Source organism: Callorhinus ursinus, unplaced genomic scaffold (genome assembly GCF_003265705.2).
Source record: "Callorhinus ursinus isolate GAN/ISIS: 27379988/994484 unplaced genomic scaffold, GSC_fseal_2.0 scaffold4, whole genome shotgun sequence".
Lineage (NCBI taxonomy): Eukaryota > Metazoa > Chordata > Mammalia > Carnivora > Otariidae > Callorhinus > Callorhinus ursinus.
Genome location: NW_027397066.1, coordinates 69,186,728 through 69,208,477, shown reverse-complemented (window position 1 = coordinate 69,208,477; position 21,750 = coordinate 69,186,728). Strand labels below are relative to the sequence as shown.

Here is a 21,750-nt window from a genome sequence, read left to right as displayed (position 1 = left end):
TGTAGGAGGGTTCCCCTTTTCTCACATCCCCGCCAACATCTGTCCTTTCCTGACTTGTTAATTTTAGCCATTCTGATTGGTGTGAGGTGTTATCTCATTGAGGCTTTGATTTGTATTTCCCTGATGCCGAGTGATGTTGAGCATTTTTTCATGTGACTTGACCATTTGTATATCTTCTTTGGAGAAGTGTCTGTTCATGTCTCTGCCCGTTTCTTGACTGGATTTTTTGTTTTTTTGGGTGTTGAGCTTTATAAGTTATTTATAGATTTTGGATACTAGCCCTTTATCTGATATGTCATTTGCAAATATCTTCTCCCATTCTGTTGGTCGTCTTTTGGTTTTGTTGACTGTTTCCTTTGCTGTTCAGAAGCTTTTTATCTTGATGAAGTCCCAATAGTTCATTTTTGCCCTTGCTTCCCTTGCCTTCGGAGATGTATCTAGTAAGAAGTTGTTGCAGCTGAGGTCACAGAGGTTGCTGCCTGTGTCCTCCTCTAGGATTTTGATGGATCCCTGTCTCACATTTAGGTTTTTCATCCATTTTGAGTCTATTTTTGTGTGTGGTGTAAGGAAATGGTCCAGTTTCACTCTTCTGCATGTGGCTGTCCAATTTTCCTAACACCATTTGTTGAAGAGATTGTCTTTTTTCCATTGGACATTCTTTTTATGCTTTGTCAAAGATTAGTTGACTATAGAGTTGAGGGTCCATTTCTGGGCTCTCTATTCTGTTCCATTGATCTATGTGTCTGTTTTTGTGCCAGTACCATACTGTCTTGATGATTACGGCTTTATAATACAGCTTGAAGTCCGGAATTGTGATACCTCCGGCTTTGGTTTTCTTTTTCAACATTCCGTTGGCTATCCAGGGTTTTTCTGGTTCCATTCAAATTTTAGGATTGTTTGTTTCAGCTCTGTGGAAAATGCTGATGGTATTTTGATAAGGATTGCATTGAATGTGTAGACTGCTCTAGGTAGTATAGACATTTTCACAATATTTGTTCTTCAAATCCATGAGCATGGAACGTTTTTCCATTTCTTTGTGTCTTCCTCAATCTCTTTCATAAGTGTTCTATAGTTTTTGGAGTACAGATACTTTACTTCTTTGGTTAGGTTTATTCCTAGGTATCTTATGGTTTTGGGTGCAACTGTAAATGGGATCAGCTCCTTAATTTCTCTTTCTTCTGTCTCGTTGCTAGTGTATAGAATTGCAGCTGACTTCTGTGCATTGATTTTATAGCCTTCCACTTTGCTAAATTCCTGTATGAGTTCTAGCAATTTTTGGGTGGAATTTTTTTGGGTTTTCCACAGAGAGTATCATGTCATCTGTGAAGAGGGAGAATTTGACTTCTTCTTTGCATATCTGGATGCCTTTTCTTTCTTTTTGTTGTCTGATAGCTGAAGCTAGGACTTCCAGTACTATGTTGAACAAGAGTGGTGAAAGTGGACATCCCTGCCATGTTCTTGACCTTAAGGGACAAACTCTCAGGTTTTCCCCATTGAGGATGGTATTCATTGTGGGTTTTTCATATATGGCTTTTATGATATTGAGGTATGTACCCTCTGTTCCTATACTGCAAAGAGTTTTTATCAAGAAAGGATGCTGTCTCTTTGTCAAATGGTTTTTCTGCATCTATTGAGAGGATCATATGGTTCTTGTCCTTTCTTTCATTAATGTGGTGTATCACATTGATTGATTTACAGATGTTGAACCAAGCTTGCAGGAATAAATCCCACTTGGTCATGGTGAATAATACTTTTAATGTACTATTGGATCAGATTAGCTAGTTTCTTGGTGAGAATTTTTGAATCCATGTCCATCAGGGATATTGGTCTGTAATTCTTCTGTTTGATGGGATCTTTGTCTGGTTTTGGAATCAAGGTAATGCTAGCCTCATAGGATGAGTTTGGAAGTTTCCTTCCATTTCTATTTTTTTGAAACAGCTTCAGAATACTAGGTATTAATTCTTCTTTAAATGTTTGGTAGAATTCCTCTGGGAGGCCATCTGGTGCTGGACTCTTATTTGTTGGGAGATCTTTGATTACTGCTTCAATTTCTTTGCGGGTTATGGGTCTGTTCAGGTTTTCTATTTCTTCCTGTTTCAGTTTTGATAGTTTATATGTTTCTAGGAATGCATCCATTTCTTTTCTTCCACATTCCCTAATTTGTTGGCACAAAGTCTCCCTTTGTGATCCAGTAGTTGTTTTCCTCAGCTTTCCTATTTTCCATCAATTCCTTTTTTTTTTTAAGATTTTATTATTTATTTGACAGAGAGAGAGAGAGAGAGCAGCGAGAGAGGGAACACAAGCAGGGGGAGTGGGAGAGGCAGAAGCAGGCTTCCTGCTGAGCAGGGAGCCCGATGTGGGGCTCGATCCCAGGACCCTGGGATCATGACCTGAGCCGAAGGCAGATGCTTAATGACTGAGCCACCCAGGCGCCCCTCCATCATTTCTATATCACTGACTCTCTCTTCTGCCTCATTTTCCTTGCTGTTAGAGCCTCCATTTTTGACTGCCTCTCAGTTATAGCATTTTTAATTTTGGCCTGATTAGATTTGGCTTCTTTTATTTCTACAGCATAGGATTCTCTGGTGTCTTCTATACTTTTTTCAAGCCTAGCTAGTATCTATATAATCTTGTTTTGAAATCTAGTTCCAACATCTTACTTATATCCATATTGATTAAATCCCTGGCAGGGGGTACATCCTCCTTTCTTTCTTTTGGGGTGAGTTTCTCCATCTCATCATTATGTCCAGAAATGAACAGAAGAGAGAGAAAAGACAAAAATAACAACACCAGAAAAAAACAAACAAAACAAACCAAAAGAAAACAAACAAATCAAAACAAGAAAAAAATTAAAAAGTAAAACAGAACAAAACAATAAACTAGTTAAAAGAAACTAGATGCAAAACTGGAAAGAAAATTTATATACATATAAGTTTTGTGTGTATATATATATATATATATATATATATATATATATACATACACAAAAGTAAAATAAAATACAATGAAAGGAAACCAAAAGTTTTCTTTTGGTTTTGGTTTCCTTCCAAAAATATATATATACAATGTATATATAAAATAAAAATTAGGGGCGCCTGGGTGGCTCAGTCATTAAGCGTCTGCCTTCAGCTCAGGTCATGATCCCAGGGTGCTGGGATCGAGTCCCACATTGGGCTCCCTGCTCCATGGGAAGCCTGCTTCTCCCTCTCCCACTCCCCCTGCTTGTGTTCCCTCTCTCGCTGTGTCTCTCTTTGTCAAATAAATAAATAAAACCTTTAAAAAAATACAAATTATATAAAATAAAAAATAAAAAAATAAAAAAAATTAAAATTAAAAAAGAATTGAAAAAATAAGAAAATAGCTGAAAAAAATAAAACTGAAAAACTAAAGAATTTAAAAAAAGAAAACACAAATGCTATATACTGTTTTCCCCAAGAGCTGAAGTTTTGCAGTTCTGTATGATTAGTAAACCTGGTGCTAGAGAGTTGTTCCTGCTGGTCTTCACTGGGAGGGGTCTGTTGCGCTGATACTCAGGTGTCCTTGCCCTAGTGGAGTTGCGCCTCCTTGCCAGGGGGCCAAGCTCAGTGTAAGTGCTCCGGATTGCACTAGGTGGCATTGTTTTGCTCCCTGAAGGCTTTCAGCACCAATGGGGGGGTGATGAAAATGGCAGTGCCCAGATCTCTAGCCCCAGAGCTGAAAGTTCACACCCCTCCACTCTTCTGTGAGTCCTCACAGAAAAATAGTCAATCTCCATGGTTTCCATCCAAACTCTGTGTTTACCCAGCCTGTGACTGAGCATTTTTATCTCAGGCACACGACCCAGCTTCAAGTCTCCAAACTTTATGTACTCCTGTGGCATGGACCCAAGCTGTTCCTCCTGGGAGAAGGAGGGAGGTCCTGCCCTGTTTCTCCCTTTTGCTGGGCCCCTGCCTGGAGAGCAGTCATGTGACCGTGCAGTGGTTCGCAGTTTATGGCAACACCGAGCGGAAAGATGGCACCTAGAATCACTGTTTTCAGCCAGCTTCCCCACTCCGATGCCTCGGAACTCAGCAGCACTCAGGCACCCCCATTCTTCTTGTGACCCCAGGGATCCTGAGATCATGCTCTCCCACCTGGGATTCCACCCTGTTTTGCCACCTGAATACCTTTAAGCCAGGGACATCCCCCAAGGTAGCAGACTCCTAAAATCTCTGATTTAGCACTCCACTGCTTATAATACTTTGCAATAGTCTTCTTAAGCAAGCTCCCTCCCCTCCACCAAATCTTTCAGTACACCTCCTACCTTCCAAAAAGTGGTTGCTTTTCTATTTGGAGAATTGCAGCAATTATTTTCTCATACCTCCAATTGATTTTGCAGGTGTTCAGAATGGTTTGATAATTATCTAGCTTAATTTCAGGGACCAGATGAAATTAGGGTCGCTTACTCCTCCACCATCTTAACTCCTTCCTCTTCTGCAGTTATTTATTTATTTACCCTTACAACAGATAATATTTACATGTTCCAAACTCTTTAACTTCAATTTAAGTGTACTTCTTTTTCTTTGTTTCTAGACACACATGAGAAAAAAAGAGGTTAAACAATTGTTGGAAACCTCCACAGAATCAGACAGCAAGCCAACAGGTAAGAAACTCTTTTTTGTCTTTCTGGTAGATTTTTATCTGCCTTTTATGGTAATTGGATTCTTTAGGACACTGGATACAGAAACACACAATTAGCTTACTGATATAGGATTCATTCAGTAAGATAATTAATGGATGTTAAGAATAGAAAATAAATGGCAAATTAGGCAGAACCTGTATATTTAATAAATTAAATCAAACTTTCATGTACCGTGTAGCTTCGGAAAATTTGCAAGTCTAAAGAAACAAAACAAAGGAGGACCATATGATGACTTAATAAGCAAGCTGTAATGGATTAATTAGAGTTGTGTGCTATTTTCTCTCGACCACAGAGAAAAAGCTAAACCAGAAGAGTCTAGAAATTGGGTTGCCCTGCTCTTTCCTCGGATCTTTAGAAAGATTCAGTCCCCAACTACTGAATTTTAGTTAACTGTACTATTTCTTTGCTTATTATTAACCAGTCACAATCTGTATTTTCTATTTTTCATATTATCGGTTCACTATATTCAATTTCAGAAAGATGTGCCCACACAACAGTTTTGTTAAAAAACATGTTTAAAGCAAAATTTGTGCATGCTCCTAAAGGCTTTTCTAGGTTTATAACATGCATCAGTCATTTTTGTAATGTTTCTGATCCAATGCCTGAGTTTAGATATCTTAATAAGAAATAAGAAAATAGAAGCCACAGGCATCATAGCATTTGTCTATGACTGTCTCTATTCCCGAAGTCTTAATAAAAGGTGGTATAAGTGAAGATGAACCGAAACTCTCAAAATACCAAATGGGCTAGAAACTGGAACTCTAAAAATAATACAGAGGATTATGTCTACCAACAGCTTTCTAAAAAATCCCCATGTACAGATTTTCTTTTAAATTAATTCACCGAGTCACACCATTTCACTACTTGCAGCCTTGGACATCTGGGTTATTGAAACCAGTAGCTGTGAATTAATCATTCTGGCTGTTTTGTTATGTTTACATGAGAGATGTGTTTTAAAGCTAATTGAACACAGTATTTCAAGAGAAAATTTGACACTTGGAAACAAAAACTGGGAAACATTGAGCAGCGTTAACTACAGTTTGAGACTGAGTTAAATCGCTAGCATCTATATTTTCCTTGCTTTGTGGCCAGTGGGCAGGTATAAGGTATTTCCTGATTAGCTTCTTCCCCTAGAGAAAGGAATGCATGCAGGGAGAGAATGAGAGGGACAGTCACAACTTGGAAGTTAATTAAGAAATTCAATTTTAGGCATTCAGCTGCAAAGTTGAAAGACTTTAAAATCTTAGGTTAAGCACATTCCATTTTTTCCACATAACCTACCAAGCTTGGCTGACAAGTAATAAGGCCAACTTCCCCTAGCAACAAGCCATACTGTCCTTGTAGCTGCTTGTTTAGCTGCAAGCATTCTGGGTTTCAAGGGAAAAGGAAGCTATTTTAAAGGACTAATAGGTGAAAAGAAACCAATTATTTTTAAGGATGGCCTCAAAAAGATATCTTCTAAGCTATCAGAAATGCTGCTTGGAGAAATGTGTGGTATTAGCCCTGGATCCAAAATAGAGAAAGCATGTAAAAGGGGAGGGTCTCCTTTCACATAATCTCTCATTTTCCAGTCTTTCTAGCATGAACATTTCCTCTTCATAAAAATCAGACTGAGTCAAACGATAGAACTATAATGTACTAGGAAAAACATTCATTATAACTTTTATCCTTTAGCTATAAAATGTGTTTATCAACATGATAATACAGAATTTTCTAAGATTAGAATTGTATTATTTCAAATAGTGTACTAGAAGCAGCTGGGAGAAAAGTAATACAGACACTATATTCATGCTTGTCTTATGCTTCTGAGATATTGGAACCTGTGTTCAGCCTTACTGAGGACATGGGCATAGTTGGAGACACCGTTTCTCTGTCGTCGGGATTTAATTTCTAAAGGCACCATTTAAATATAATTTTAAAATGGATAAACCATAATCTCATTTTTACTTTATAGCATTGTAATATGTGAAACTGGTCTCCTGAAAAATCTAACAGGGACCTGAAAGAGACAGAATTCCTGATGTCACTTTCCCAAACTGCTCCACTAGCAGTCTCCTCATACCGTTACCAGCAGCTCCATCTTTCCAGTTGCTCCGGCCAAAAACCTCAGTCCAGGTTCTCAGCATTAGTGCAAAATTTCTCAGCATTGCTGACATCTGAAGCCCAGTAATCTCTGGTTGGAGACAGCTGTCCTGTGCATCACAGGTCAAGCAGCACCTGCCTCCATCTGGTAGATGCATATAGCATCCTCCCCGGTTGTGACACCCCAGTATGTCTCCAGACAATGCCGGAACATTATCCCCAGTTCCTTAGAGTCATGACTGACTTGGCTCTCTCTCACAACCCACATAAATCTCCTAGCCAATCCTATTGGCTCTGCTTCAAAACACTTGATCATACAAGCACTTCACACACCTCCACTGCCCCCATGTTGATCCAAAGCTGCCATCATCCAAATCCTGGATTACTTCAAAGACCTCCTAACCTGTCCTCTCCCTTCCACTCTTGGCCACTTCATTCTATTTTGAACACACCAGCCAGACAGATACTATTAAAATGCTATAAATATCCCTTCCACAAAATCTCCCAATGGCTTTTTATCTCACAAAGGATAAAAGCCAAAGTCCTTCAAATGGCTTTTCTGATGTCATCTCATTCTACTGTAATCACCTCCTTGTTCTTCCTGGTATACTTCAGGTGGTATCCTGCCTCAGGGCCTTTGTACCTGCTGTTTCTGCTGCTTGGCAGGCTCATTCCCTCATGTCTTTATTCAGAAGTCATGCCCTTGGTGAGGCCATCCCTGACAACTGGAAATGGGACTTCCTTCCAGCTCCCACTCTCTATCCCCTTCCCTGGTATATTTTTCTCCAAAGTACCTATTATCTTACTGTATCGTTTACTTATTTATTTTGTTTATTGTCTGGTTCTACCCACTATGCTTCATGATGAGAGTACTTTCTGTCTACTTTTTTCACTAATTTATCCTCAGGGCCAAGAATATATTGTTCCTGGCATATTATTGAGGGGCTCTCAAACAAAATATATTGAATGAACAGCCTCTCTAGGAAAACTATTGGACGGTCTCGAAGGGACTTTTGGGGATTTCCAAAACCATTTATTTACATTTGGTTTTTCAATCTGGAGAATTAAAATGTAAATATTTTCTTTGTGATCGGTATATTTTCAAATTTTTAAACTATTTTGAGATCTCAGAATAACTTTTCTTATAGTGTTTCTGAATTTGGCAGGCAAGGTGATATGAATTATTGCCTTCACACTCACAGAAGTCCAAGGAAATGTTTTTAGATTTTCTCATGCTTATCAGTTAAAATTAAACAAATCTTCGGCAAAAATTATTCAGTCAAAATCGAACCTTAATGTTTCTTAACACAATTTTTAGAGCCACAAAATCTCTTCTTTACTTCAGTCAACCTACATCAATTTTTAAACCTCAATGAACGATGTACAAAGTGTAATGCTTGATTTTGCCAAGTAATTCATCTTATAATTTAAGAAATCCAACAACTTCATTTTCTTCTAGGAACCTTTTTCCCTTTTGTTGTCTCGGATGACCTCAGCTGATAGCAATGCTACCGATACTTATCCACCCTGGGACCATTTCTTTTCCTGTTTTTCCTCTGCTAAATCAAAATAACCACTCAAAAAATATCTTTAGTTGCTAGAAGGTTGAAGACACTTGAGAACAGTTCAATTTTTCATGTAGTTTGTTTATGAGGGATTGTATTTATTTTTAGTTTTACTCCTAATTTCCCTTTGTGAGTGTCAAATATGAGAGGCTAGAGGGCTTAAATTTCTCTGCTTACCTCACTGGTAGGGTGAGCCTGTCTTTCCCACGTGTGCTTGCCAACACTGTACTCACTGAGCCTGTTAAAAGGAGCTCTAAGACGTGGCCAACTACAGAGAAAAAAATGCCTTCCAAGATTCCTCATGACCCATATTTATGACTAAACTGTGTGAGAACATGCAATATTACTATAAAGATGGTTCTGGGAAAATGAGTCTAAATGTTATGGTGCTGCACCGAATTCATTCTCACACAATGAGATACTTTTACATTCAGATAATCAGTGCAAAGCAGGTATTTATTCGGTGCTTATTGTGGGCTTAATTCTGTATTAGAGTGGCATTTCACTATAGTAACTTGGGGTCTGAATAATAGTTATAAAAATGCTTCTACTTTGTTCCACGAATAATGGGTTGATACCAGGGGTTTTCACTAGAACAAGTGACCACTTGAACTGTTTTCTGTATTGAAAACGAATTATATAAACAATTTATACAAGGGCAGTGGAGAGGTAAAAAGTGTGTTTCTTCTTTTGTCAGTGGCAAAAAGAAAGTTTTGACAAACTGACCAATGAGAAAGTGATTGTAAATGGAGACCAAAGGGGGCTGTGATACTTTGTGAAACCTCTTTCATAGTTATCATCTACCCCCTGAAATACTGGTACTTGGCCAACCAAATGAATATATATATTCCCTCCTGAAAATGCCTCGAGGGGAAAGTCATTAATTTGTTTAACACTCTGTCCCCCTGGGAGAGCAGGCTGATATGAAGTTTTCTAAAGATTACTCTCCTTTGACCATTTTCCCATATTTCTTTAAAAACCTATTGAAAATTTCATTGTTGACTAGCTGTTAAGATTCACTGTTAATTTTCAGCACACAATTTCTGAGAAGTAAGGGTTAAGAGAAAGAAGGCATTTTTCCTTTCCTTGAAGAACTCCTTAAATCTTATGGAATTCAAAAAGGAGAGCAAAGTAGGCCACTTAGAATGCATTACCTTCCCTCCAAAGGTTTCAGTATGCCTGACAGCACTTTATTAAAATACAATCATGAGTAAGTTCCAAGAAATTCTTCTCCCAATCGTACAACGGACGTAAGTTGAGGCTTGGAGAGATGGAGAAATGTAGCCAAAACCCAGAAAGAAATGAAAAGGCTAAGGAGAAATTCAGCAATATCCACATCTAAAAACAAAGAATAAAATAAAAACAAGACAAAAATTCTCCTTTGTTTTTTTCAATAGAAAATTGTTCCAAAACACCACTGAAATCTTAGATTTGTATTACTCAAAGCTTTTTTGGTTTTGACCCTAGTTTGTACTATTCTACATGAGTTGCTGTAAACTGTTTCACCAACCTGTATATACTCTAGCCAAGAATCACTCTTAATTTACTATGAAAGGAGAAAGGCTTTTTAAACACTAGTACCGTCAGTTAGGCCACTATTGTGTGAAACTCAGATGACAGCTATGGATAAGTATGGCCACAGGCCATGATTACCATGCTTGCATTAAAAAAAAAAAAAAAAAAGCTGGGGTTGACTCAGTCGGTTAAGGGGTGGACTCTTGATTTTCGCTCAGGTCACGATCTCAGGGTCATGATCTCAGGTCCATGAGACTGAGTCCCACGTCAGGCTCTGCGCTCAGCGGGGAGTCTGCTATAGATTCTCTCTCTCCCTCTGTCCCCCGCCCCACCCCTGTGCACGCACACACATGTGCTCTCTCTCTCTCTCTCTCTCTCTCAAAATAAATACATCTTTTAAAAAAGCTGATTATTTGAACATAAGCTTTATTAAATCATTCATATGAGACAAATTAATTGATTCTAAAATATCATTTACTTTTTTGTTGTTTTATGTGTTGAAGGATTTTTATGCCACATTTCAGGCAAAATGAAAAATTCTCACTTTCTTAAAATGTCATTTAAATTTTTAATTATAGTTTCAAATTCAGTAGTTATACAAATTGTTTACTGTTCTTATTTCATAACAAACAGTATTTTTTAATTCATTTCAGAACTGTCTCTAAAGAATATTAAGTAGTTTTGGATTTATGGCCACCATCTTCTCTTACTAAAAGTAAGTAATTCACAAAATATGCTTTAACCCAAGAATATAGGATTATAACAGTTGATGCAGGTTGTAATAGCTGCAGGCAAACTCTAAAACTGCATTTTGCAACTTGAATTCATCCAGCAGTTAAGAAAAGAGCATATTTATTCTATTGGAAAGCAACTCAATAAAAGGTGACTTCTCGTTAGCTGCTGAGTGAAACTGCTTTATTTTATCCAATAAAAATTTCAAATATTTTCTTCAAGTGTACATTACAGTTACTCCCTCAAGGCATTGTCTAACCAACCCTCCATTTTAAAGCTTCAATGTCTGTGATCAAGAGTTATGCATAAGAATTTCCTTTCGCAGTTATTAGACTGAATAGGTTATTAAAATAAATACAAATTAAAATGTCCCATTCGACTCATTTCATATAAAAATTATTTTGCAGTAGCAAGTCCCCAAAGGACATTACTCAATAGCCATACTAAAATAATATGATTGTATAATAAACCTGATAAAATGTCCATCAGATACAAGAATATTCATGGAAAATACTAAACTAATTGTGAGGGCATTTATCACCCTATGCCCCTGAGCATAGGTAGCTCTTTCAATCTGACTGTACGTAACCTAGTTTGAATACCATGTTGTAGCAAAGAATGTTCATAAGCTCACATAGGCCTAAAAAAGCTGCCAGAAAAGTTTCATGTTATTAATGAGAAATATCCAAAATATAAGAAATATTTGCAGAATAAGCATTGTTAATTGAATGACAAACTCTTCTGTGCCAATAAATGACAAAAAATTAAAAACAGAGTATCATATGAAACTATAGTTCATGTTCTATATTCTACAAAATGGGAGCAGGAGGATGGGGAGGCACTTGGGCTATAGATCCTTATCATAGCTATTGACATGTTAACAGGTATTATATAACGTTATGTGAATGGGTACATGCATACATGTGTACTTTGTATGTTACTTTAGAATTAATAACTGAAGATTGGAGCTCATAAATATTGGATATAAGAAAAAATTATGTAGGGCGCCTGAGTGGCTCAGTTGTTAAACGTCTGCCTTCGGCTCAGGTCAGGATCCCGAGGTCCTGGGATGGAGTCCCGCGTCGGGCTCCCAGCATGGCGGGGAGTCTGCTTCTCCTTCTGACCCTATCCCCGCCCTGTTCTCTCTCTCTCTCTTTCATGCTCTTTCTCTAATAAATAAATAAAATCTTTTTTTAAAAAAAGATTTTATTTATTTATTTGACAGAGAGAGACACAGCTAGAGAGGGAACACAAGCAGGGGGAGTGGGAGAGGGAGAAGCAGGCTTCCCGCCGAGCAGGGAGCCCGACGTGGGGCTCGATCCCAGGACCCCGGGATCCTGACCTGAGCCGAAGGCAGCCGCTTAACCGTCTGAGCCACCCAGGTGCCCCAAATAAATAAAATCTTTAAAAAAAATAATGATAATAAAATAAAAGGTGAGGGGATATGAATGTATAAATTGCATCTAGAATAGCAGCGTCTAGTAGAATGTTTTGCCATGACGGAAATAGTCTCTAATTTGTACTGTCCAGTAGAGCAGTCACGAAGCATATGTGGCTATTGAGTATTTGAAATATAGAGAGTGCAACTAGAGAACTGAATTCTAAATTTTATTTTTTTAATTATGTTTAAATAACCCTATATAGTTACTGTATTGGACAGTGCAAATCTAGAGCTCCTACATCTACTCAAAGTAACTTTCATCTTGTTTAGCTTTTTCTAAGTTTTCTCCCACATCATACATAAAGGGACTTCTCTATGCCCCTGTATCAAATTATCATAACTAATAAAAAAAATCCTCCAATGATTCTATCATTATTCATGTGCAGAAAATAAAAAATGGCTTCTCTATCTTCAATAGTGATGGGTTCTTGTTTTATTCAGTTCTGTGTAATCAAAGGTCACACATTTGAACACAGTAATTTTTCATTATATATTATTATTTTTTGGTTGCAAATTTCATCAGACTCCCCTCTGCCTTTGGACATAATTTAGCCTTGACTTGAAGTTACAGATTCATCATTATGAGCATCATTTTAGGGAAAAATTTTACTACTTTATGTTTATAATATATCTCAAGAGCTCTTAACAGCTTGAGGCAAAATTAATATTCAAAACAAATCAACACAAACCCCAAAAGTAACAAAGAAAACAAACTTATGCCCCAGTCTAAAGCAAAAGGAAACAAACAAAAATTCTGGTTACAATCATTACATAAGAGCTTTCAAATTCTTCCTTTACTCTACCCAACCAATCAAGACAGGCCAACTGTGCAACAATTGCCCTATGTGATGGAAGTACCCTGAACACACCACCCCCACTTGGCCTTCCCAAAGTCTACAGTTTCTGCATCTCTCAAACAGCCGCACATCTTCTCTTATATTTGTGTTACATTATCGATTGGAGGAAAGGAGATTTATCCCTCCTATCTCAAGAACTGGTGCTAGAATAACTCAGCAAGCTTGACATTTCTCCTTCTTCATTTTCATCATCATTAACTACTTCTGCAGATGACATTTTAAAGTCATGTTTTGCTCTAACACTGAAAAAGAACTTGTTAAAGTAAGCAAACAAAACAATAGGCCAGTTTCAGCAGCATTTTAAAACTCTCAGATTATAAACTATGCTAAGAAATGAGTTTTCTGAGAAAGACATTAAATTGCTCACTATCTAAGCCCACCTGTTAATATTGTGTCTAATTTTGAAAGATCAAAAAGCATCCTTTTAAAAATCAGGTCTGGTTTACTCAATGATATTTTTTTATTACTCTTAGACAAGTAATAATGGGAGATGGTTAATTTAATTAAAGATATGACCTTAAGAGAATATATATGCATGCAGTCATCAAAATTATTAAATTATATAGAGATGATGTAAGACCACTTATGGCCTATTATTAAGTGAAAACAGGAAAATTCCAGTATGGGTATACTACATTTTCAGTTATGAAAACTACTTTGGGATAAAGGCTAGAAAGGAAAATTTAAAAATGAAAATCTGGTATCATGAGGAATTTTTCAAATCACATCTTAAGGCTTTAAACATCATTTTTATAATTATAAAAAATAAACTGAATCACAAATTGCATGCCTTTTCCACATAGGTGAATACGACAAAGGAAAAATTTGGAAAAACTTAGGAGTTTTCCCAATTCCTCTGTGGCCTCAAATCCCATATCTAATTCAATCCATCAGCAAGTCCTGTCATTTTTACTACAAAAACTTCCTCAAGTCAGTCCACATTTTCCACCCCTGGACTGATGAATCCATCTCCTTACTGGTCTTCTCCCAAGGTGATATTGAGTCTAGCTCACGTAAGAATTCAGAACCTCCAGGGAACCCCCACACCGCGACCACCATCAATGGGTAAAAGAACCTCCACATCGCAACCACCACCAATGGGTATCTCCTAACTGGGGCCCTTGCTCAGGAGTTCATATTCCTCAAAACTATAGGCAGTGAACTCAGTGAACTATTTGTTCATGGAAATCTTTAATAAGAATTACCATTCTCTATATTTAGGCACCCTGTTGTCATTGACACAAGGGAACAGTATCTGCATTTGTACCATCTTAGAATATTATTTAGTTTTTGTATTGTTTGTAAATCTGTGGGCAAAAGAGGGTTTCCTTCCTCCTTTTACTCTCTGGGTTCATGACAGGGAGGGCGATGTTCCATCTGCTTCTACCTCTTTCTGTTCTGTAACCCAGTCCGCTAAGAGCATCAGCTTAATCCATCACTTACAGCAGGTGAAACTCAGTGCAAGGTTCTCATACATCCCCAAATAGGTTTGGTTTCTTTGTGTTACGGTATCCAATTTGAAATTGCCTATATGGTCCCAGTGACCATTTCCCAGTATAAAGCTTAAGTAGGGTGAGCTAGGTTTTTAATTGTCACTCTTCATGGTCAATTAGCAGCTCAAATTAAAGAAATACACAGACTCGTACCCAACCCTAATCACTAAGTCTTCTCTACTTAATACAGGAGGCCATTCTTGCTTAAAACCTTTCAATATCTTTCCATTAACTCCTTCCAGAAACACCCAAGAACCTATATGATCCAAGGTCTGTCTCACTCTCTGTCTTCTTCTCCTGCCACTCTCCCTCTCGCTCACTAAGCTCCGACTTCACTAAACTTTGTCACCTCGGAGCCTTTGCATATGCTGTTCCCTCCACCTAGAGCATTCTACCCACATAGATGCTTCTACAAGACTAGCTTCTGCTTAGCCTTCAGGTGGTTAACAGTCACCTGTCCAGAGTCAGTCCATAGAACCATGTTATTCTAGAACCTTATACTTATTTAGATCCTCTGAGGGAATTTATAACTTCATAACTAATTGCTAATCCTCAATTTGCACTTGAGTAAGGAGCTTGATCTAGGAACATGTATGTTTATTAGCAAAAATGACCTCCTTAAGGTGAACACTTTCACAGGTCCCTAATTGTTTTTTTTTTCACAATAGGCACTCTTATTATCCCCATTTTACAGATGAGAAAACTAGAAGATCACAGATCGTTGGTCAAGTTTTCATTCAGCTATTGGTGAAGCTAGCTGTCAAACCCAAGTAGTCTGCTGGTAACAACAATGCTAAATACATAGTCCCTATTGAAAAAACAAAAGAACAAAATAATTGATCATTTCTTTGAGGTAATACTTTTGTGTCCTAATGATTGTACATAAAAATTGCTGAACTAATTTTTCTAAGTTTGCCTAAGTCTGTCCCAGCTTCCTTTGGTGATGGTGACACTAAATAATTGATAAATAGTATTTATTATTCTACTAAGTGGTTCACTTCTAAAATCTACCATCTTTTGCTTCATTAGGAACAATGTATCTCATGGCACAAACTTTCAGGGAAAAATATGGATTCTTTTATCCCAAATCACTGCTGATAGCATTACGGAAAGACCATGTACTTCTAATATTTACACTATATATCTGAGCAGTATAATGTCATTGATTGTGTAAGTAAGAAACATGAGAGTTAGGGCGCCTGGGTGGCTCAGTTGGTTAAGTGTCCGCTCTTGGTTTTGGCTCAGGTCATGATCTCAGGGTCCTGGGATCAAGCCCTGCATCAGGCTCTGTGCTCAGTGAGGAGTCTGCCTAAGACTCTCCCTTTCTCCCTGCTTCTCCCCCTGCTCGTGCACTCTCTCTTTCTCTCAATCTCTCTCTCTAAAATAAATAAAAATCTTAAAAAAAAAAAAAAGAAACATGGGAGTTAGTGTAGTGGAAAGACTATAAGATTTGGAGTTAAAAACTGGATTTTTTTCCTTTTTTCTCCATTGTTACCCACATGACCTTCTATGACTGTCTTTCTATCTTTACACCTCAATTTTCTCACCTATGAAAAGAGGAAAACAATGCCTAACACTTAAAGGCACTATGAACTCTAATGAGTATCAAAGAAATATAAGGAAATTATTGATCAAATAACAACATCAGGGCTACTGAATATACATAAGACATCAGAGAGTGCCAGAAGATAGACCACATGCACTTTACTGCTTGTCTAATGAATGATGCTGGAAGAAAGATAAAAAGACTCTGTCACGAAATTTGTTCTGGTTTTGTTGGACTGGTCTTGTTCACAGTTAGAGAATATTGAATTTTGAGAATAAGTCTCAATAGGCAGCTCTGTGGATCAGGCGTGTCTATGACAGACCATTATATGAGTCAATGATTTCTTAACTCTGAGTTAAAGCAATCTGGATACCAAGTGACAAAGAATACTTTACATTATAGTAAATGCCAGGAAGAATACCAAGTCATAAAGAAAGGAGGCTGTAGTATAGTGAAGGAAGTCCTAGACTTGGAGGCAGAATGTCTGGGTTTGATTTCTGGTTGTCTCACCTACAGCTGTCAGAATTTCATCGAAAAATTGAACACTTTTGAAACTGTTTTCTTATCTCTAAAATGGTCATGCATACCCCCACAGGACTGTTATGAATTTTAAACATGATAATGTATTTTAAAACAAAATACCTGGTTCCTATGCTAAATGAAGCCAGCAAGACAAGGGGAATTGGCTACTGAACTAAGGCCATTCTGTGACTAAGGAATTTGGTTGTTCTCATAACATGGAGAGTGCCACTTGTGGGTTAGATATTTAGTAAACACTGTGGAATTAAAGTGCCTCGCACAGACGTCTTTTCCGTGCTATCTGCCAAACAATTACCTAGTTCATTTGTAGCCATTTTTAGCATTTTACTTTCAGAAATAAAATATTAACTTATCTTTTTTTTTTTTTTTGTAGTCCAGAGTTCTGAGTGCACATAATGTGATCCAACTGTAAACTCCTTTTAGGAAGATTAGTTTCTAATTGGCAATATTTTTAAATGCAAAATTTTAATATGTTCTATTTTAGGACATTTCAACTTAGTGCACTGTTAAAATACCAACATGCTTTATACAAGGAAGTTAAGTGGCAGACATTAGGAAGTTCCCCACTGACACAATAATTAGGTTCTAGGAGGATAAGGGTGACTACATCTCCAGAAAGAAAAATAAAGTGATTTTTTTGGAATAATTAAAATATATCAAACCAGCAGAAATTTCATACGCTGAGACATATTTTTTTTTAATTTTCTAGTTTGTAAATCACAAGCTATATCCTGACTGAAAATCTTCCTATTAAAAACTCAGAAGGACACAAACAATAGTTTTCATAATGTATTTGGTTTCAGGATTTAAAATAATAAATGGCTATGTTACATCTTTTGCTTTGACTGCTTTAAAGGTGTCTGCTCTGTCACTGGTTTTGGGTGGGGTGAATCTAGTGTACCTATTTGCAAAGCTCCAATGTATAACATCTATTTAAATATCCCTGTCACCTGTGTCCTCGAGGAACACAAACTGCAATTCTTTTTATCTGTGTCAAGTTTTTCATTTGTTCCTAAACTGGTTTTAAGTAGCTGATGTGCCCATGCACCTCAGACTCGGTGCAAAATATATTAAATATCCAAGAATAATATGCACTAGACAGTAAGATGTCAGAGTAGCAGAGGGAGAGGTACCTCAGCTCAGCACTCTTCAGCAGGACCTCTGTAAAACACAACTGACAAAATTTTACCTACGCCTTCTCCAACATGGCATGGGATCAGGAGCTTCCACCTTTAGAATAAGGAGGTTAAGGTTTTGTTTCTGGAGATAATCTGGAAATGCATACATATCACCTAGGGTAGGTACGGACAAGTCCCATGAATCATAACAGCTTGACTATGTTAGCTGGCTTACCTAGGGCCCTGGAAGCTCTCATTCAGTAAAAAATATTCAAATAATGATGGTCACTTCTCTTAAGCATTAGTGATAGAGCAGTGAACAAAAGTAGAAGAAAATCCATTCCTTCATAGAGTTTACATCTCAGTTAGGGAAAACAGGGATGAAGTAAATAAAATGTATAGTAGGACAGACGGTGATAAGTCTCATGAACAAATATAAAGCAGAAATGGGCAGAGTGTGGTTGCAGGGAGAGGACTGTAATTTTTTAAAAGGTTGGTCTGATCAGGTTCACTGAGAAGAGGATATCTGAGCAAAGATCGCTGACATTTGAAACCTAAGTATTCAGTGCATACATTAAATACGTTAATTATATGGCCATGGCACTACCACCACGCCCGTGGCAGGGGGCAGCACCTTCGTCATCAACGTCCAAGTAGTTATTATGATTAAGACAGTTTTACATCCATTATTGCATTTTATTCTTTGAGGTAAGTATCCTTTCCTATTAGTTTTATATGTGAAAATAATAAAGTGACAAGTGTTTAAATAACCTGTTCAACATCACTCACTTAGGAGCAGTGAAGATTGGATGTCACCTCCAGGTGGTTGGATTCTCAAACTTGCACACTTAATACTATACCATGGTGACTATGGGGTTGGATCACCACAGCTGGATGTCTCAGGACACAAGGCAACAAACTCAGCTGAGGGACAGGCAAAAGTAAAGTAATAAAAGGCAGGCAAATAATGGATAATTTTGTTCACTTTATTTTGCTATAATCTGGTCATATTTGGTTTCACAAATGTATCACAATAACTAAGTAGAGCATTATGCAACGTAAATATGCCTCATAAAATGTTAATTATAATAATTAAATCCAATTTCGCTATTACCTCTTACTCTGCACATTTAACCTTGGGTTCTTGGACCTAACAGATTGCATGTCTCCCCATTTTATTTTATTACAGAAATGTCCTGCAAATGTAAATGTCTAGCTCTAATCCTACTATCACACGATTTCTTCCCGGTTCCTCATTTTCAGGTAGAATTCATCTTGTCCCCTTTATATTCTGAATTCAACTGCTTGACTTATCAGATTTTTATGCCAGTCTCTCTGTTCCATTAAATTATGAATATTTAAGTGGCAGATGTAATGTCTTTTTCATCTTGTATGCCACATAAATCTGAATACAAAGCTTTACTAATGGTGTATTTTGAAAAAACATTGGCTGAATTGAAATCAAATTATGAACAGAACAGACATTCTCATTTCCTCAACTAGACTCTAAACTGCACTGCACCGTGGCCAAATCACTGTCTACTTGGTTCCCTTATATTTTTGCAGAAACATAAAGGCAAATAAATCAGAGATTACAAAAAATTCATGATATTTGAAAATTATAAACTAGTCAAATAGTGGCATTTGTATACAGTTTATACAATGAAGGTTTATGTATACATAGTTATTTAATCCTAAAATAGTGAGTCTTTGAAAAAGGACTTTAGAAATGAAGATGAATATAGATCGTGGCCCTAAGTTACACTAGTGTAAGAAGTAATGGTACAGACTTCTTTCAAACTAATAGCATCAAAAGGAATGGAAAAGTGAACAAAAGGTAGGTATTTGCAGCATATCATTTTTTGACATCTTACTGACTACATAAAATAAATGGAAACCAAGATGTCCATCGACAGATGAATGGATAAAGAAGATGGGGTATATATACACAATGGAATATTATGCAGGCATCAAAAGGAATGAGATCTTGCCATTTGCAACGACGTGGATGGAACTGGAGGGTGTTATGCTGAGTGAAATAAGTCAATCAGAGAAAGATATGTATCATATGACCTCACTGATATGAGGAATTCTTAATCTCAGGAAACAAACTTGAGTGTTGCTGGAGTGGTGGGGAGTGGGAGGGATGGGGTGGCTGGGTGATAGACACTGGGGAGGGTATGTGCTATGGTGAGCGCTGTGAATTGTGCAAGACTGTTGAATCACAGATCTGTACTTCTGAAACAAATAATGCAACATATGTTAAGAAAAAAGAAAAGAAGATAGCAGGAGGGGAAGAATGAAGGGGAGTAAGTCGGAGGGGGAGACGAACCATGAGAGACGATGGACTGGGAAAAACAAACTGAGGGTTCTAGAGGGGAGGGTGTGGGGGGAGGGGTTAGCCTGGTGATGGGTATTAAAGAGGGCATATTCTGCGAGGGGCGCTGGGTGTTATGCACGAACAATGAATCATGGAACACTACATCAAAAACTAATGATGTAATGTATGGTGATTAACATAACAATAAAAAATAAAATAAATAAATGGAAACCTTTTAAAATATCTGTTTAATGAGATAGAACTAACATTTATAGTTTACTATTATAAAAACAATTAAAAATTAAGACATTCTTCTGTAATACAGATTCATAATGTATTTTGAAATCTCCAGAGAATTAAGCTAATAAACTGAAAGCCATTTAAAATCTTATGGAGTCTTCAAAAAGCTCTCAGCTGGATTATCAATTTCTTTTTGTGGATCTCAAAATTTACATTATGAAAAAAATCTGTATTAAAAACATTTATTTGGAGTCAAATTTTCCCTCCAACGTGTGCTTCTTTTTCAGGGTTGAAATACAACTTACTAAGTAAGGGCATTTAGCACAAGACAGCCTGATGCAGGTGTGATACCCATTCCCCAGGGTCAAGCAGCTAGGCACCTGCTTTTTAAAAGTCAGTTCAACCTTACACAAAGACTACTTTCATACTCAGAGAGGATTTTCCAGCATTAGAGTAAATATTTATATTTTCTATCTATGGTACAGTTTCCTTATAACCAAAAACTGTTCTTTACTATTCCTCTTGATTATCACACAGTCTCTCTCATTCTTGGCCATAAAGCAATAATATAAATATTGTATGCAATCAAGATTTTTTTTTTTAAATTATAACCTAAAGAAAGAAAAAAGAGAATTAGGACCAAATTCTGTTATCCAAACCATCACGATTTTGTCCTATTTTTCCTGGAAGTTTACTATATGAAATAGTGTTTGAATTAAATCAGCCAATGACCAAAACATGAAAGTAATTTTGTTATACAGAAATTTTGATGAAAGCATTTTTTAAAATGACGGACTTACTCTTTGTTATTAAAATGTCTGGAATTTTTATCTTAAGGTACTGAAAGAAAACAAATACTAAAGCATAAAAAATAAGCAGATGTCCACTGACCATAACCGGAATTTACCCAAGAGAAATCTGCTTAAATGTAACTTTATTATCTAGGCTTGTCTTACTTTTAATGATCAGATCTTTTTTAAAGTAACAGATCCCGTTCATGATTATCATTAGAAGACCTGATCTTTACAAAAAGTGTAGGAAATGAGTTGCTCTTTTCTCTTACCACCATCTCATGCAAGTACATGAGTTTCTATTTATCAAACTGAACTGTGACAATTTAATAAGATTTGGCTAGATCTCACAAAGTCCATATATAATTGTCATGTAGACTAAAATGAATGCCACACACAGGTATGTGGTATTCCTTTAAAGAAAAGTTAACTACAAAAGAGCAAAAAGAGATGCTCATGTATATTATTTAAAGCTTACACTGTTTATCTGTGAGATGCCATACACATATATCATCATCATTAATTAGTATTTCTTGAAGTCCCATGTTATCCTTGCGATCCCAACAATTATTTGAATACCAAATAAGGATTAACATAAGAATAAATTCTATCAGTTTAGACATCTCTAAATTATCTAAAGAATAAATATCCTACAGAAATGAGTTACACATTTCATAAATATCTTTAAGATAATATGCCATCATCATCATTATCAGAGAATTATAGGCTTTTAGAGATAGGAGAGGCCTTAAATGTAATCTGGTAATACTCTTTTGTTTTCAAATACAGGCAGAGTAGTTAAATGACTCTTAACCCCATGCAACTAGTTAGTGATGAAGTCAGACTAAGA

At 36.8% G+C, this 21,750-nt stretch overlaps 1 protein-coding gene and 1 long non-coding RNA gene across 4 annotated transcripts in view; one reads left to right on the top strand and one right to left on the bottom strand.

The window, feature by feature from the left end:
• The window catches only part of LOC112835631 (uncharacterized), a 34,384-nt gene extending 19,137 nt beyond the window's left edge, over window positions 1-15,247 (top strand). Inside the window, exons 2-4 of the long non-coding RNA XR_012377967.1 lie at window positions 4,552-4,621; window positions 10,476-10,537; window positions 15,040-15,247. This is a non-coding gene — a long non-coding RNA (uncharacterized lncRNA). The remainder of the gene's footprint in view (window positions 1-4,551; window positions 4,622-10,475; window positions 10,538-15,039) is intronic.
• Window positions 1-21,750, bottom strand: part of ARHGAP24 (Rho GTPase activating protein 24) — a 495,495-nt gene that overhangs the window by 322,323 nt on the left and 151,422 nt on the right. The gene's annotated exons all lie outside the window — the stretch shown is intronic.